We start from the raw sequence: 15,635 nt of genomic DNA on the forward strand, positions 1-15,635 counted from the left end.
ATTGCAGGCAGTATACGGGTTACCCCTATAGCTGGCCTGCCCCAGTTGTGTACCCGGCCATATTTGTGTCCAGCTTAGGCAGCGTGGCCTTTCAGTTAGGACTATTATGGTCCAGGTTGGCCGGCTTCGCCTTTTGTCTAAGGCGGGGGCGGGGTTATTGATTTACGGACTTCCGCATCGTGACGGTGCCGGAAGGTTGGGCCAGGGCCTTATCGCAGGCCGTCAGGTGATTTTGTACCTTACACCTCATTACCTCAGTTAGGTGGGTGCTAGTATGTAGGGTTTGGCCAGGCCAAGTATGGATCCCGCCATTCGGGAACGCTCGTTCTCGAGAGGCGCTGCCACCAGTGCGGTAACGGCCTCTCGATACGGAGGATTCGGGAAGTCGCTCGCCGGCGGTCAACGGCCTGTTTTAGTGTACGAACGGCCTGTTGAGGGTCCGGGTAGGATCTTAGGCCAGGTGCCTCCTTTGGTCCCCTTCTATTTAACCCCGCCAGGACGCGACCGACGGTGTTGCTTGGGGTCATGAGCGCTCCGAGACCACTCAGCAACAAGTTGCCATCGGGGGCGGGGATCCTGCCGTCGTGGCGGCTGGGTCCTGGTTGTCTGGCTGGGGAGATGGGGTGTGCGGTGGGACGGGCGTTTCTACCGCTTGCTGGGAGGGCGGCATCCCATTGCTGCGCCCAGGTGGTCCTGGGAGGGCGGCATCCCATTGCTGCGCCCAGGAGGTGCTGGGAGGGTGACATCACGTTGCTGCGCCCAGCTGGTCCTGGGAGGGCGGCATCCCATTGCTGCGCCCAGGTGGTGTCGGGGGGGCGGCATCCCATTGCTGCCCCCAGTGGGGCTGGGAGGGCGGCATCCCATTGCTGCGCCCAGTCGGTGGCCAGGGGCGGCATCCCATTGTTGCGCTCAGAGGTGTGCTGGGAGGGCGGCATCCCATTGCTGCGCCCAGTTGGTGCTGGGAGGGCGGCATCCCATTGCTGCGCCCAGTTGGGACTGGGAGGGCGGCATCCCATTGCTGCGCCCAGTCGGTGCCGGGGGTCGGCATCCGTTGCTGCGCCTGGAGGTGTGCTGGGAGGGCGGCATCCCATTGCTGCGCCCAGTTTGTGCCGGGGGCGGCATCCCATTGCTGCGCCTGGATGTGTGCTGGGAGGGCGGCATCCTATTGCTGCGCCCAGTTGGTGCTGGGAGGGCGGCATCCCATTGCTGCGCCCAGTTTGTGCCGGGCGCGGCATCCCATTGCTGCGCCTGGATGTGTGCTGGGAGGGCGGCATCCCATTGCTGCGCCCAGTTGGTGCTGGGAGGGCGGCATCCCATTGCTGCGCCCAGATGGTACTGGGAGGGCTGCATCCCATTGCGGCGCCCAGGTGATGGGTCTTGCACTGTGGTGGCAAGGACCTGTGTGGGCCTGGGGGTCGTTTCGATCTGCCAGGTTCGCGAAGCCTGCGGTGGCTTCGCACTGTGCGGCCCTCCGCGCAAGTGGTGTGGTCGAGATCCTCTTGGGGATCGCTTGGTGGGACGCCATTTCCCTTAGGGCCCTTCACCGGGTTAGAAGGGGAGTTAAGGCCTGGGGGACGGTAGTCAGAAAGTTAGGCGGGGTGGTTGTGGCCCATCCCCGCATCACCATAGATCAGCTGTGGCTTTACCTGGCTGCTGGTCTTCCTCTGTCAGAACTGAGGAACACCACTTTCTTACAGGACCTGCAGTGTCTCTGCGTGAGCTGGCGCAGTTAGAGGGGGGAGTCGGGGGGCCAAGATAGAGATCTGACCCCCGCTCCGTGGCAGGTTAGGGGCGGAAATCTGGGTGGTGGTTCAGCAACTGCGCGTTCTCCCTTGGGCATCTTTGGGGATGATTGACAGGTTCTCTCCAAGCTCATGGTGGGTGCTACCTGCGCACTTGGGGGGAACCTGTCTTTGGGTCCCGCTATTGAAGTCCCAGGGTAGGGGTGAGCCGGCGGGACCCCCCTCATGCGAGTGCATGGCAGGGTCTCAGGTGAGGGAGAGGTCCCTCACCTGGACCAGCATCGAGCTACGCCCTTAGTTGCCCAGGAATGTTGACCTTTTACGTCATTTCCGCCCCGGAAGTGTTTGTTTGACCCTGCAGGTCCACTGTTTCCGGGTCATAGTTGAATATATTGATTTATGCAAATTTATGCTAATTAATGCTAATTTAATTAATAAATTATGCAAATTTATTTTAATAAAAATGACCCAAGTTTAAATCCAGCTCTTGTGTCCGTGTCGTTACTCCGTCTCTTCTGCAATATCGCCGGCTCGACTTACCGGCCACGGCGCTTTTGCGGAAGGGCCGGGCAGACACCGGACTCTTCCATGGCGGCCGCCATCTTTGTTTTCGGCCGAAATCTCGCGAGACGAGATTTCGGCCGGGAAAGCCAGGCCCACGTGGCCTGGAATGACGTGGGGACCGGGCGGGGCTTGCTGGCCCTATTTAAGGGCTGCAGGCCCTGGGCCAAGCCTGTTCGCCCGGACCCAGTCGTAGGAGCAGACACCCGCCCGCCCTTCCCTAATTTGCAGTGTGCTATTGGTGGGTCGCCCGCGGGGGCCGAATGGGAATTTTTTGCAGCCTTGCCCATTTCGCATGGCTGTTTTTTCGCCCATTCCACACTGGGGAGATGGATGTGCGGTTAGGGGGTGCTTGCATTCAATAGGTTAATTGGCTTACCTTTGGTCATTTGGGTAGGCAGGTTAGGGGCGGAAATCTGGGTGGTGGTTCAGCAACTGCGCGTTCTCCCTTGGGCATCTTTGGGGATGATTGACAGGTTCTCTCCAAGCTCATGGTGGGTGCTACCTGCGCACTTGGGGGGAACCTGTCTTTGGGTCCCGCTATTGAAGTCCCAGGGTAGGGGTGAGCCGGCGGGACCCCCCTCATGCGAGTGCATGGCAGGGTCTCAGGTGAGGGAGAGGTCCCTCACCTGGACCAGCATCGAGCTACGCCCTTAGTTGCCCAGGAATGTTGACCTTTTACGTCATTTCCGCCCCGGAAGTGTTTGTTTGACCCTGCAGGTCCACTGTTTCCGGGTCATAGTTGAATATATTGATTTATGCAAATTTATGCTAATTAATGCTAATTTAATTAATAAATTATGCAAATTTATTTTAATAAAAATGACCCAAGTTTAAATCCAGCTCTTGTGTCCGTGTCGTTACTCCGTCTCTTCTGCAATTAGATTTTTGTCCTTAGACAATTGAACAGTAAAATATATGAAAGTTCCCGATAGTTCTTCTCAATTGCTCTCTTGTGACTTTAATGTAAAACCGTTAACTTGTGCAGAAATCTCCAAGCCAATGGACTCTTTCCATGGGCATTTGAAGCACTGATTAGAATCTTATTGCTTTCCGATTCTTTATTGCCATTCTGACAGTATTTGAAGTCACTTTAAAAAAAATCTGTTACAGTAGAAAGGCACAGCTGCAAATAGAATATACACCAAAGTGACTTTATTTCCTTTGCTTTTTGAATGATAACTGTCCTTTGCAATTGGATTTAGACCTACTTCTGCTTTCATATGCTTCTCTCTACAATATTAGCTTCAGTCTCCCACATGCTTTTGAGACAGTGTCATATCCGGAATTTTATGGTGTAGGCACTGCTAGAAAATGGTTGCCATAGGGCTGCCTATTCAAGAATGGCTACCATGGGAGACATGAAAGACACATAATACACAGTTAGGGAAAACAAAGTGTGACATGGCTATTTGTCACCCTTCTGTCCACCCCCATCCCCACCATTGCCTTTGTCCTTTCTTTTTCCTGAGCACTTTCAAACAAAGCTCCAGAATCTTACTATTTATCACTTTTTTATTTATTAAGAATGTTTTGGAACAAAAAAACTTGCTAGGAAAATACAGTGGTACTTCTACTTAAGAACTTAATTTGCTCCATGACCAGGTTCTTAAGTAGAAAAGTTTGTAAGTAGAAAAAAATTTTCCCATAGGAATCAATGTAAAAACAAATAATGCGTGCAAACCCATTAGGAAAGAAATAAAAGCTCAGAATTTGGGTGGGAGGAGGAAAAGGAAGAAGAGGAGGAGGAGGACAGTCGCTGCTGAAGGAAGAAGGTGAGGGGAGGGAAATTAAAAAAATCCAAAACTTTAAGGCTTAAAAAAAAATAGAGAGACTATGAGGCAGCGAGGAGGAGCACGTGCCTCCCATACACCCGGTGTGCGGATGCCTCCCATACACTGCGCCAGAGAGAGAAAGCCAGGTGGGTGAGAGGGGGGAACCTCCTGCTCCTTTGACCGAAAGGCAGCAGGTGCTGCTGCTACCTGCTTCTTCTTCATTCCCATGCTGAAGGCCTCCCCTTTTCTCTTGCTCGCTTGCTTTGTAGCCAGCGCCTTTCCTTCACTGTGGTGACTCCTCAGTTTGGCTAAAGCTGAGTTGATTCAGCCGGGCCAAAGCACCCCTTTTTGCCTTCCCGCACCCAGATGCTCCGGGAAGCAACCTCGTGCCGGGTGTGTGGGAAGCAGCGTTAGGGAGTCACCACAGCAAAGTGGTTTATTCCCTCTCCATGTACCCAGAGAAAGGAAAATGCTCCATTCGCTCTGGGCAGCCCAAAGCCTCCTTAAGCGCTACCAAAAGGAGCGTTTCTTTTCTCTGGGTGCTGGCAGAGGTTTATTCCCTCTCCAAGTGCCCAGAGAAAGGAAAATGCTTAATTCGCTCTGGACTGCCAAAGCCTCCTTAAGCGCTACCGAAAGGCTCCTCTGGCAGCCCAGAAAAGCCCGAGATGGCCGGGATTAAAGGGGGAATGGCAGGAAAGTGGCCGGGCCTTCGTGCCGTTCTCAAATTTCCTGGGAAATTTTTCCGGGCTCGGGTTCTTAAGTATAAAATGGTTCTTAAGAAGAGGCAAAAAAAATCTTGAACACCTGGTTCTTATCTAGAAAAGTTCTTAAGTAGAGGCATTTTTAAGTAGAGGTACCACTGTATTTGAGAATAGTGCTTTCTTTTAAAAAGATAGAGTATATAGGCTATAGAGACTTTTAACCAAGGACTTTTACATAGATCTTTGAAATGCACATACATATATGCATGAAGAATATGAAAAACTAAAATTAAATTAAAAAATTAGATTGGGCAATGTATATGATGGGCACCAAAGGATATGTCTATGGAGATTCTTAATCATCCAGGTAATGGTTGTCCCAAAGGTGTTTTTTGAAGAGGCAACTGGACTTCCTTGTTTTTTTCTTTGAAAATATTTTGCTTCTTGAACCAAGGAGAGCTGAAGTCCAGTTGCCTGTTGGAAAATGATATATTGCCAGATCCAAAGTTATGCAATGTCTACTTTTAAGGAATTGAAAATAAGTTGTCCTCCACTGCAGGAGATTAAAAAGACTTTGAGAGAACATTAGCATTACTGTCTAAGTTAGCAATAAGGAGGGGCTACTTTTGAGTGGTCTGCTCAAAATACAACCAATGACCTGTCCAATAAGAGATAGGGGTGGGACTTAGGGGAAAGGCAATTAGGACCCACTTTTTTTTTCTCAGTGAATCTTAGTTAGAAACCTTGTGAGAAGCAAACAACTTAAGAAAACAGGTTTAAAGCAAGTGAACCAAGAAAGTCAAATGCTCCCAATAGTCCTGGGAAATCAAGAACCAATAAAATAACGTTATGAGAAAAAATAGTTTATTTAGATGAGGAATTCTTCATTTTCCTTTAGTAATGCTTTTTTAATCTGAGGTTATTTTTTATCTCCTCCAATTTTCTGTCTCCCTATTTCATTTACAGATAATCAAGTCTATAGATCTGGTTCTATAGATTTGGTCTATAGATCTCAGCTTCCTATCAGTTTTTTAATTAATTCATAATTACAATTACAACTAATTTTTCTCAGTTTCTTATTCTTACATTAAATAAATTATATTAAAATTTAAAAATACTTCTGTTTTTATGTTTCTATGGGCGAATACATTTTTGTATGAACTATGCAACTGTTGATTGATTTGGTCTGGTTTCTGATATAATTGAAACTATTAATCTAGTTTCAAAATATCTTTTAAAGAGTCAGGATATCAGAATAGACTTGGTCAAACCTGGACATCTTTTTCTTTAGGGATTGAAAATATTTTTAAATTGCCCTGTTCCTTGACATTGTCACATTGTTGCCACACTAATTTAAAATATTTATCTAAGTATTACTGAGTCCCTAGGGAGATTGTGTGGCATATGAGCCGGGGTGGCGCAGCAGGTGCTGTACTGCAGGCCACTGAAGCTGACTTGTAGATCTGAAGGTCAGCGGTTCAAATCTCATCACCGGTTCAAGGTTGACTCCACCATCCATCCTTACCAGGTGGGTAAAATGAGGACCTGGATTGTGGGGGCAATAGCCTTACTCTGTTAAAAAAGTGCTATTGCTAACATGTTGTAAGCCGCCCTGAGTCTAAGGAGAAGGGCAGCATAAAAATCAATCAATCAAACCAACAAACCAACAAACCAACAAACCAACAAATAAATAAACAAACAAACAAACAAACAAATAAGTAAATAAGTAAATAAGTAAATAAGTAAATAAGTAAATAAGTAAATAAGTAAATAAGTAAATAAGTAAATAAGTAAATAAGTAAATAAGTAAATAAGTAAATAAGTAAATAAGTAAATAAGTAAATAAGTAAATAAGTAAATAAGTAAATAAGTAAATAAGTAAATAAGTAAATAAGTAAATAAGTAAATAAGTAAATAAGTAAATAAGTAAATAAGTAAGTAAGTAAGTAACTAAATAAGTAAGTAAGTAAGTAAGTCAGACGACAGACAGACAGACAGACAGACAGACAGAATAAAATGTTCAATTTTTTTTAGATGAAACCCATAAAACAGAACGGCAGTGTTATGATGTTGATATCTGTCCAAAATAATCCATGATAACATGACAAGAAATTAGGCCACCCATCTAAAGTATTAAAGCACTCCCAGGTGAATATTTATTTGTTTGTATGATTTTGGTGATTTATTTCAATCAGGAGGGATTCTAAGAAGCTTAGAGATATTATTAATGTGAGAAATTGGCAGTTAATTGCACACCTGTCTTCTTTGTGAAATAATGGGATAAAATATTTTGGAGTAGATAGGACTTATTTTGCTTTTTGTTTGTTTTGTTTTAGGGATAAGAATACTATTTTAAAAGGGATAAGAAGACTATCTATTTTTGTAATACAGTGTGTTAAGTTCAACTCCAGTGTCCACATCAATATATTCTTAGTATATATTTTTCTTGGCAGTAATGTAGAAATAAGTTTCCATCACCTTCTTTCAGGATCTTGTTGTTTTGGTTTTTTATTTCCTTTCTAACCTTCTGTTTGGAATGTCCTTGCGGTTTTTACTCAGGTACTTGTAAAGTCAAATTCTCTTTGGCAATGTTTAAGATCAGCCAATCACATCATCCTCACCTATGATGAGCAAAATTTTAGAGGGGAAACATTCAATTGTGACACTGATAATGGTGCGAGGGACTTGATCTGACATTGTTCTGTGAGCTGCTTGGTGTCTTCTAAAGATAAACTTTCTATGAAAAAATAAAAGTTACTATGAATATTATCAACTATTGCATATATTTTAATAAGTATTTGCTTACATTTTATAATGCATTAGGTAGAAAATTGAGAGGTATTTGTCATTAAAATAACCTCATAGCCTGTGCCTAATGAGCCATTGGGATGTAATCTATTCACAGATATTTTAAAATGAAAAGGGCAACAGCAACAATAGTCCCCTCTCTTAAACATTTTCTCACATCTTGCATGGATATTATTTCAACACAGAGAAATACCTGCCTCTGTTGCTCTCTCTCTCTCTCTCCCCAACTTTAAAATATCATGTTAATGAAAAAAAAATTATATATGTTTTTGCTGAATTTGAAAATTAAGGGAGACTGGGATAGATCTATTTCGGCCTTATTTTGGCCTCATCAGCTAGCCATATCCTCAGTGGGACTTGAACCTGCAACCTTTGCCGTGCAAGGCAGAGAATTAACCTCTGGGTTACATTATCCAATCCCTTCAGCTCTGTACCAGGGAAAGGTTACATATTTTTGTGTCGAATCACCCTGGTATATTGAAGGAACATCACATATCACATATACTGTATATACTGTGATATATATACAGATGTTAATATCCTACCTTACGTGCAGCATGCTGCAGGTTCAAATCCCAGTAAGGGTACATCTGATATATTTGATACCCGAGGGATTCCCACAGTTTTAGTTCTGGTCACCTTAAACATGTCCTATTAAGGTTTGATCATGTCAGAGAGTAGAAGTATAAATCCAAAGATTTTGTACTAAGATACAGAGTTCACACCGAAACATTGTTGGCTTAATTCCCAGGATTTCTTTTTCTCTGACCTTTGCAACTGCATTTTTAATATTACACATATAATGTCTGTGTTCAGCAAATACACAAGTGAGTCATTTGTAAGACATATACGAGATATATAGATAAATGTTTCATTTGGGTTCTGGTTATGTGAATGTAATAAATATTTAGATAAACTATGCTGATGTAATAAAATGCGGGAAAGTTTTTACAGCAGGAAAAGAGGCACTGAGAATAGAAGAATGCTAACTTATCATTCTGATTCTTCAGTTAAATACTTTACTTTGAATTTACTAACTCCATGAAGCAGCTGGGTGAGTCATCCATAGCCAATGGGCAATGCAGAGGTGATTTCTTCCAGGCTTGGACCAGTTTGCCTGAACCAGTAGTGACTGGCTGGTGTCATCACACCGACATCATGGAACTGGTTGAATCAGTGCCAGTCTGTGGGTGCCACCACCTTTAAAAAAAAAAAAAATTGGAGGGGGATTTTTTTCTGTTTTTTTCCTTCTGCACATGCACAGGAGCAGAGTTTTTGGTAATGTGCATGAGGTCGCCATCTTGTTTTGGGGTTTTGGGGGGATGTTTTGGGACTTTTTACCACTGCGCATTGCATGTGCAAAACATGCACTTCCAGGTGGTGTGTCCACACAGTGCATCTATGTGGCGTGTCCATGTGATGTGTCCACACAGCCCATCCACATAGTGCATCCACATGGCATGGAAGGAAGCAAACCGGCAGCAAGGTAAATTAGAATCCACCCTTGAAGCAATGTTGTCAATGTTGTGTCTTGGTGTCTGGACATTGTGGGCCTTTGGATGAGGATTTGATTAAATTGATTTGATTTATTAAATTTGTATGCCGCCCCTCTCCGCAGACTCGGGGCGGCTCAATAGACTTCAATAGACTTCAGCTCAATCCTGGCAAGACTGAATTGTTTTGGGTCTTGAGGCCACCTGGATCTGGGAATTTACCATATTTGGTTCTATTGGGTTGTAAGTTCCTAGGCAGGCAAACCTAGTGAACAATCTGGGAGTCCTCCTGAGATCATGTTCGAAGATCATGTTGCAAACCTAGTGAACAATCTGGGAGTCCTCCTGAGATCATGTTCGAAGATCATGTTCGAAGATCAGGTAGCAGCCATGGCTATGAAGGCCTTTACACAGCTTCAAATTGTGTACCAGTTATGTCCATTCTTGACCAGGAGGCTGGATGTTCAGTCAGTCATACCCTGGTCATATCTCATTTCCATTACTTTATATGGGAATTTGGAAGGTTGAGTGGGTAAAAAATGCAGCAGTATGGGCAATTATACACACATCTAATCTGTTCTGGAAAATTCATTGCTTCTAGCTCCCATTCAAAGTAATAAGCTAAAAAGCTTATGTGCCTATAAGCATATGTGGCATTTGGAGGACCATTGGTTCCCATGATATCTACTTTTCCCGTTTACCAGAAAAGGTTTATTGTAGGTTCTTTCCCTACTAGATAATGTTGTTGGGCAGGACCCAAGAAAAGAGGTATTTTCTACTGCTGCATCCAGGGGTGGGCTACTGCCCAGAGATGGGGGTGGGGAAACACAGTTGGGTAACGAAAATGCAGGGCACCCTGCATAAGCCACGCCCACAGTGTGGTAGTAAAAAGTTTGGTAGCCCTTCACTGGCTGCACCCATCCTATAGAACAGAAGTCTTCAAACTTGGCCACTTTAAGACTTCCTGTCTTAAATTGCCTGAGGAATTCTGGGAGTTGAAGACCATAAGTCTTAAAGTGGCCATGTTTGAAGATGAAAGAAAGTCATAACCCCCCTGCTCCCAAGGTCAGTCTGACACTCATCTTGATAGCCTTCTTGAAGGTCCTAAGAATCAAAGAGTGATGTAGGATCTATAATATGGTTGTACTGTTTGTGGGTTAATGTGCTTTCCTGTTGATTGCATTTTATGGTTTTAATTGTTTTTATGTTTTGTATTGTTTGTATAGTTGTTTTATCCTGTATTTTTTATTTTAATTTGAAGAGGAACAGAATCACAAATATGGCTGTATAAACGGAATAAACAAACAAACAAATAATAAACAACCTAAATCATATTAATCTTTTTTGAAATGAAGATTTAAATGATGGCTCTGTATTACATTATTATATGCAGTTGAGTTTACAGTTGTGTCATGATCATTTTTTTTGGCACCTGCCTAAAACCAAAAGTGATTCTTTTATAAGCACAACTGTCAAAATTCCCTTTAGAAAGATGTATTGTGAAGAAAGAATTCTAGAAAATAAACCACTTGTCATTTATGACCGGTTTATTCCCATGTAAATTATAGAAGAGGGTTCGGGTATCTCCCCCTCCCTCCCAATAGCTTGTACTTTTTTATGACCCAGTGAAGAGAGGGTTATTTCATGACAATGACGAAGCTTGCAATTGGTTGTTTGCATAATGCTCCCTTGTATCTGTCGCGGTTTGTAGAATTGATTAAAGTCCGTTAGAACCTTAACCCCGCGGAGTCAATGGATAGAAGCCTTAGTCATTTGTTCAAAACAAGATATCTTTATTGTAAAAAAACCCAGAAATAAAACATGTCTCGAAGGACAACTCAAAATATACATCTTTACATAATGGAGGATAGAAGAGAAGAGAATGAGGAATTGAAGAAGAAGGAAGTGAGCTGGCAGGATATTACATCATAATAGGAGGATCTTAGAAGGCACACACAGTTAACTCTTTCATTACTAAATGTCTCTGAGGGGCTGGCAAATATTCACCGTGACAGTATCTTTGCCAATTTTGGAACTGACCATAGAGTCATCACTGCTTTCTCAACTGTAAAAGTGAAAAATAATATTTATGAATCTACTACCCTGCAGGAAACTAACTCTGCAATGGTCAAAACATAGTTTTCAGATTGGAAACTGAAATGTTGTATCATTTCTAAGATATTTTGAATGGAAGATATCAATGGTGGGTTGTAAAATATTTTGCCACCGGTTTGTGTGTATGATTGCAATCATGCATAACACCTCTGCACATGTGCAGAAGTATCCCAGGCAGTGGGTGGAGCCTCTAACCATTGGCACTACCAGTTCTAAGAGTCATTAAACATTAAATTATCTAAAACAAAGATATTCAAGGAAATCAATCAACGAATATGCAGCAAATATAGCACACCAACCATTAATATATGTTCAGTAACTTGTGCATTTAACTTCAGCATTTGGAATAAAATGTAGGATCCTATAGAGATATATTTCTAAATTCTTTTCAAGTATCCTTTATTATTCCTTAACGCAGTAATGGTTCACATCATGGATGATAACAACTAATAGAACTTTGAAATCATCTTGATGTATCAAGACAATGAGACTTGCAAGACAAGCCTCTTGGAATATTAAATTTTTGATGAAAATTATTTTTGCACAGCAGGTGCCTTTGTAAATGAAATAACTCAGCTGATTTAATTTTCTCTTCAAACCCCTAAAGGCAGCTGTGCACATTATTGACTAATGACCTGAAACATTTACCTTAAAAAAGGTATTTTTCATGCTATAGTTTGGCATGCAAGCAATGTGAACATGAGAACATATTTCTCATGTTTTGAACTCTGTAATTTATAATTTATCAAGATACTTCAACTAATTTCAAAAGCCTCTGAGTGTACTGCATGCTTAATGTGTTTTGTTCTTTTGATGTTTTTTAAACTCCTTCAGTACGAACGTTAAAATATTGTCAACAATTCTACCTTTATAATTGTATTTATAAAGATTCTATCATATCAATGGCATGATTGTTGGTTCTCTCCTTCCCCTTAAAGACATTTGCTGAATTTAGACACACAGAATAAACTCCTTCCATGATTCAACACTTTTGGCAGAAAAAGATAAGTGCAAGGAATCAAAATATCCATGTTGAACATGAACCAGCAATGTGATGCAAGTTTTTAAAAAGGCAAATGCTGTATTGAAGTACATTAACAGAAGCATAAGGTCAACATCACAATTGCTCCATCTGGTGGGTTTAAAATTTCTTTACTACCAATTCTGTGGGTGTGGCTTGGTGGGTGTGGTGTGGCTTGGTGGGGAGGGTTACTACAAAATCTCCATTTTCTTCTGATTTTCTGGGACTTTGGAGGCAGAGAATAGATGCCAGTCAGAGGTGGTATTTACCGATTCTACAAACTACTCAAAATTTCTGCTACCAGTTCTCTGAACTACTCAAAATTTTTGCTACCAGTTCTCTAGAACTGGTGAGACCTGCTGAAACCCACCTCTGATCTTGCAGGTCAACTCCTATTTTTTAAAAAAGACTTCAATCTTCAAATATATGGAAAGAATGCTATTATTATTGTTGTTTTCATTGAATAGGTAGTCCTTGACTTACAACAGTTTAATTAGCGACCGCTTGAAGTTAAAACAGCACTGTTTTTCATGCCTACGGCCATTGCGTAACATGGTCATATAATCAAAATTCATACTCTTGCATTTTCCCAGGGTCATGTGATCACTTTTGTGACCTTCTGATAAGCAAAGTCAATGGGGAAATCAGATTCAGTTAATTATGTTACTAACTTAACAACTGGAGCAAGAAAGGCCATAAAATGGAGCAAAACTCACTTCACAAATATTTCAGTTAGAAACAGTGATTTTGGGTACAATTGTGGTTGTAAGTCAACAATTACCTGTAATTGGTCACATGATTGGTGTAGACCGAGTTTAGCATTTTTATCCACCTACCATAGGGGTGTCCAGCTCATGTCATGGCGGCATTTTATCCACCTACCACCCCATAGGGGTGTCCAGCTCATGTCATGGCGGCATCACGTGACATATCGGGAGTTCCCCCCTTTCCTAAACTGGGCAGGGGTGGGGTCAGCCAGTCCTTCCCAAGAACATAGAATAGGTATGATAATATTGTATTGTATGTATTGTATTGTATGATAATATTAAAGGCATTATTGTAGAATATAAGGTGTTCCAAGGAAAATAGCTTTTATAATTGACTGAGGGTGATTTTGTTAATCTTGATGGTGTCTAAGTGATGTTCCAGATGTTTTGGGATTTAAGGCATCTATTACTATTGATTTTGGGGTTTTTTCCTGCCACAATTGTTCTATTTATAGGTCTTTGTATTTTCTTTTCTTTTTCTAGCTCTTTTTTATTCTGTTGTCTCCAGGCAATGCGACATCCATTATCCAGACTTCTTTTGTGTGTGTCTTTCTTATCAACAGTTGTTAAGCCTGGAGTGTTATGTGGCAGGGGTTTGTCTGTTTTTATTTTAAGGTCCCAGAACACTTTTGTTTCTTCATTTTCTATGATATTGTCAATTTTGTGGTCGCACCAGTTCTTGCCTGGAGGCAAATGGTATTTCCTGAAATATTCCAATACATCATTGTGGCTGTTTTGTCATGCCTTTGAATGAAATCAGTCTGTGCAAACTTGCAGCACCTAACTAGGCATTCTACTGTTTCTTCAGGTTCTTTGTTGAGGCAGCATTTATTGTCTGTTGTTGACTTCTCATATGCATTTGTTCTTAAGGCTTGGTCAACTGCAGCCAGAATTAACTCCTGTTTAATACAGGGTGTTTGACTAGATGGCCCCTTTGGTTATTCCTAATTTTATAATTTAATACTAGTGTTGGGAGAACCCAACAAAGTTCGGGTTTGGCACCTGAACTTTTTGCCAAACTCTTGAGTTCGGCATTCGGGAGAGTGGCAGGAAGTGCCACTGCCCAGCTGTCACCTTCCGGAACAGCTGGGACGCTTCCCGGCGCTCCCCCAAACCCGAACCCGAACTTTTGCTGAACTTCCGTGTTTGGTGTTCGGGAGACTGCCGAGAAGCACCCCGGCTGTTTCTGAAGGTGACAGCTGGGCGGCGGCACTTCCCAGAACAGCTAGGGAGCTGTTGGCCAGTCTGGAGGCGCAAAAGGAGGTGGGGAATCCCACGAGGGAATTCCATACGTGGAGCTTTGATTTCAGTGAGACGTCCTTCCTGGAGTCCCCGTTTCAGCTGGCCAGGAAGGATGTCTCAGTGATGTCAAAGCTCCGCCCCTGGAATCTCCTAATGGGATTCCCCACCTCCTTTTTCACCTCCCGACTGGCCAACAGCTCCCCGGCTGTTCTGGGAAGTGCCGCTGCCCAGCTGCCACCTTCAGAAACAGCTGGGGCGCTTCTCAGCGGTCTCCCGAATGCCAAACCCAGAAGTTTGGGTTCAGGTTTGGGTTTGGGAGAGCGCTGGGAAGCGCCCCGGCTGTTCTGGAAGGTGACAGCTGGGCGGCGGCGCTTCCCGGCGCTCTCCCGAACCCAAACCTGGACCCAAACTTTTGCCGAACTTTTGCAAAAATTCAGGTTCGGGTTCGGTATCCCGAACTGCAAAAAGTTCAGTACGAACCCGAACTTTGCAGGTTCGGTTAGCCCAACATTATTTAATACTACTTAAGTATGTTAACTTTTTATTGCAAAAGTATTGGTAGGGATGAAGAGTCTAAAGATATTCTAGTTACTGTGCAAAAACTTTAAAGATAGAACAATCTTTTATCAGTCAGATAACTGACACATTTTGATGTGATTTCATAATTAGGATCCATCAGTGATATCCTCAACCTCCATTGTTGTAAAAAAGACCAAACATACATCAAGTGCATATCTCTGACATGCATCACTTACACAACCATTTTATGACATACATCTTGTCATTTGTCTCTCTTCACCCTCTGTATTACGGGGAAGATAGAGATGATAAAACTTCATCTCTCTGCTGCTATCAATGGTCATTCAGATATTTGCAGTCTAGCTAGAATATCTGTTCTCATAATCTGTAAGTAAAATAATTCACAGTGAATTACTTTTGTTTGTTTTTAGGAGTCTATTAAAGTTTGTTGCAAAATCAAAACCAGAAGCACACACAGATGACTGATTCAGCTGGATTCAATAACTTCTTTATAAACACAATAAAAGATGAATTTAAAATACCATTAGCAGATTATTTCTTCAAGTAAACACAAACAGGAGTTAGTTTCATTTCAGCAGAGAGTGTGGTGAAGAGAGTGCAGAGTGGACTGGAGCCACACCCAGCCTTAAGCTTTGCGATTACATCACAAGCAACTATGTCCTCTTCGCCGACGATGTAAAACTCTTCAACACCACCGACAACATAACTACTCTCCAAAAAGACCTGAACTCTGTTTCTCAGTGGTCTAACACATGGCAACTCCAAGTCTCAACTAGTAAATGCTCTGTCCTTCACATTGGGAAAAAGAATCTGAATTCCAAATATGAACTGAATAATCAAATTATCACAGATAACCCCCACTCGGTTAAA

This window comes from Erythrolamprus reginae, chromosome 1, assembly GCF_031021105.1.
Source record: "Erythrolamprus reginae isolate rEryReg1 chromosome 1, rEryReg1.hap1, whole genome shotgun sequence".
Classification (NCBI taxonomy): domain Eukaryota; kingdom Metazoa; phylum Chordata; class Lepidosauria; order Squamata; family Dipsadidae; genus Erythrolamprus; species Erythrolamprus reginae.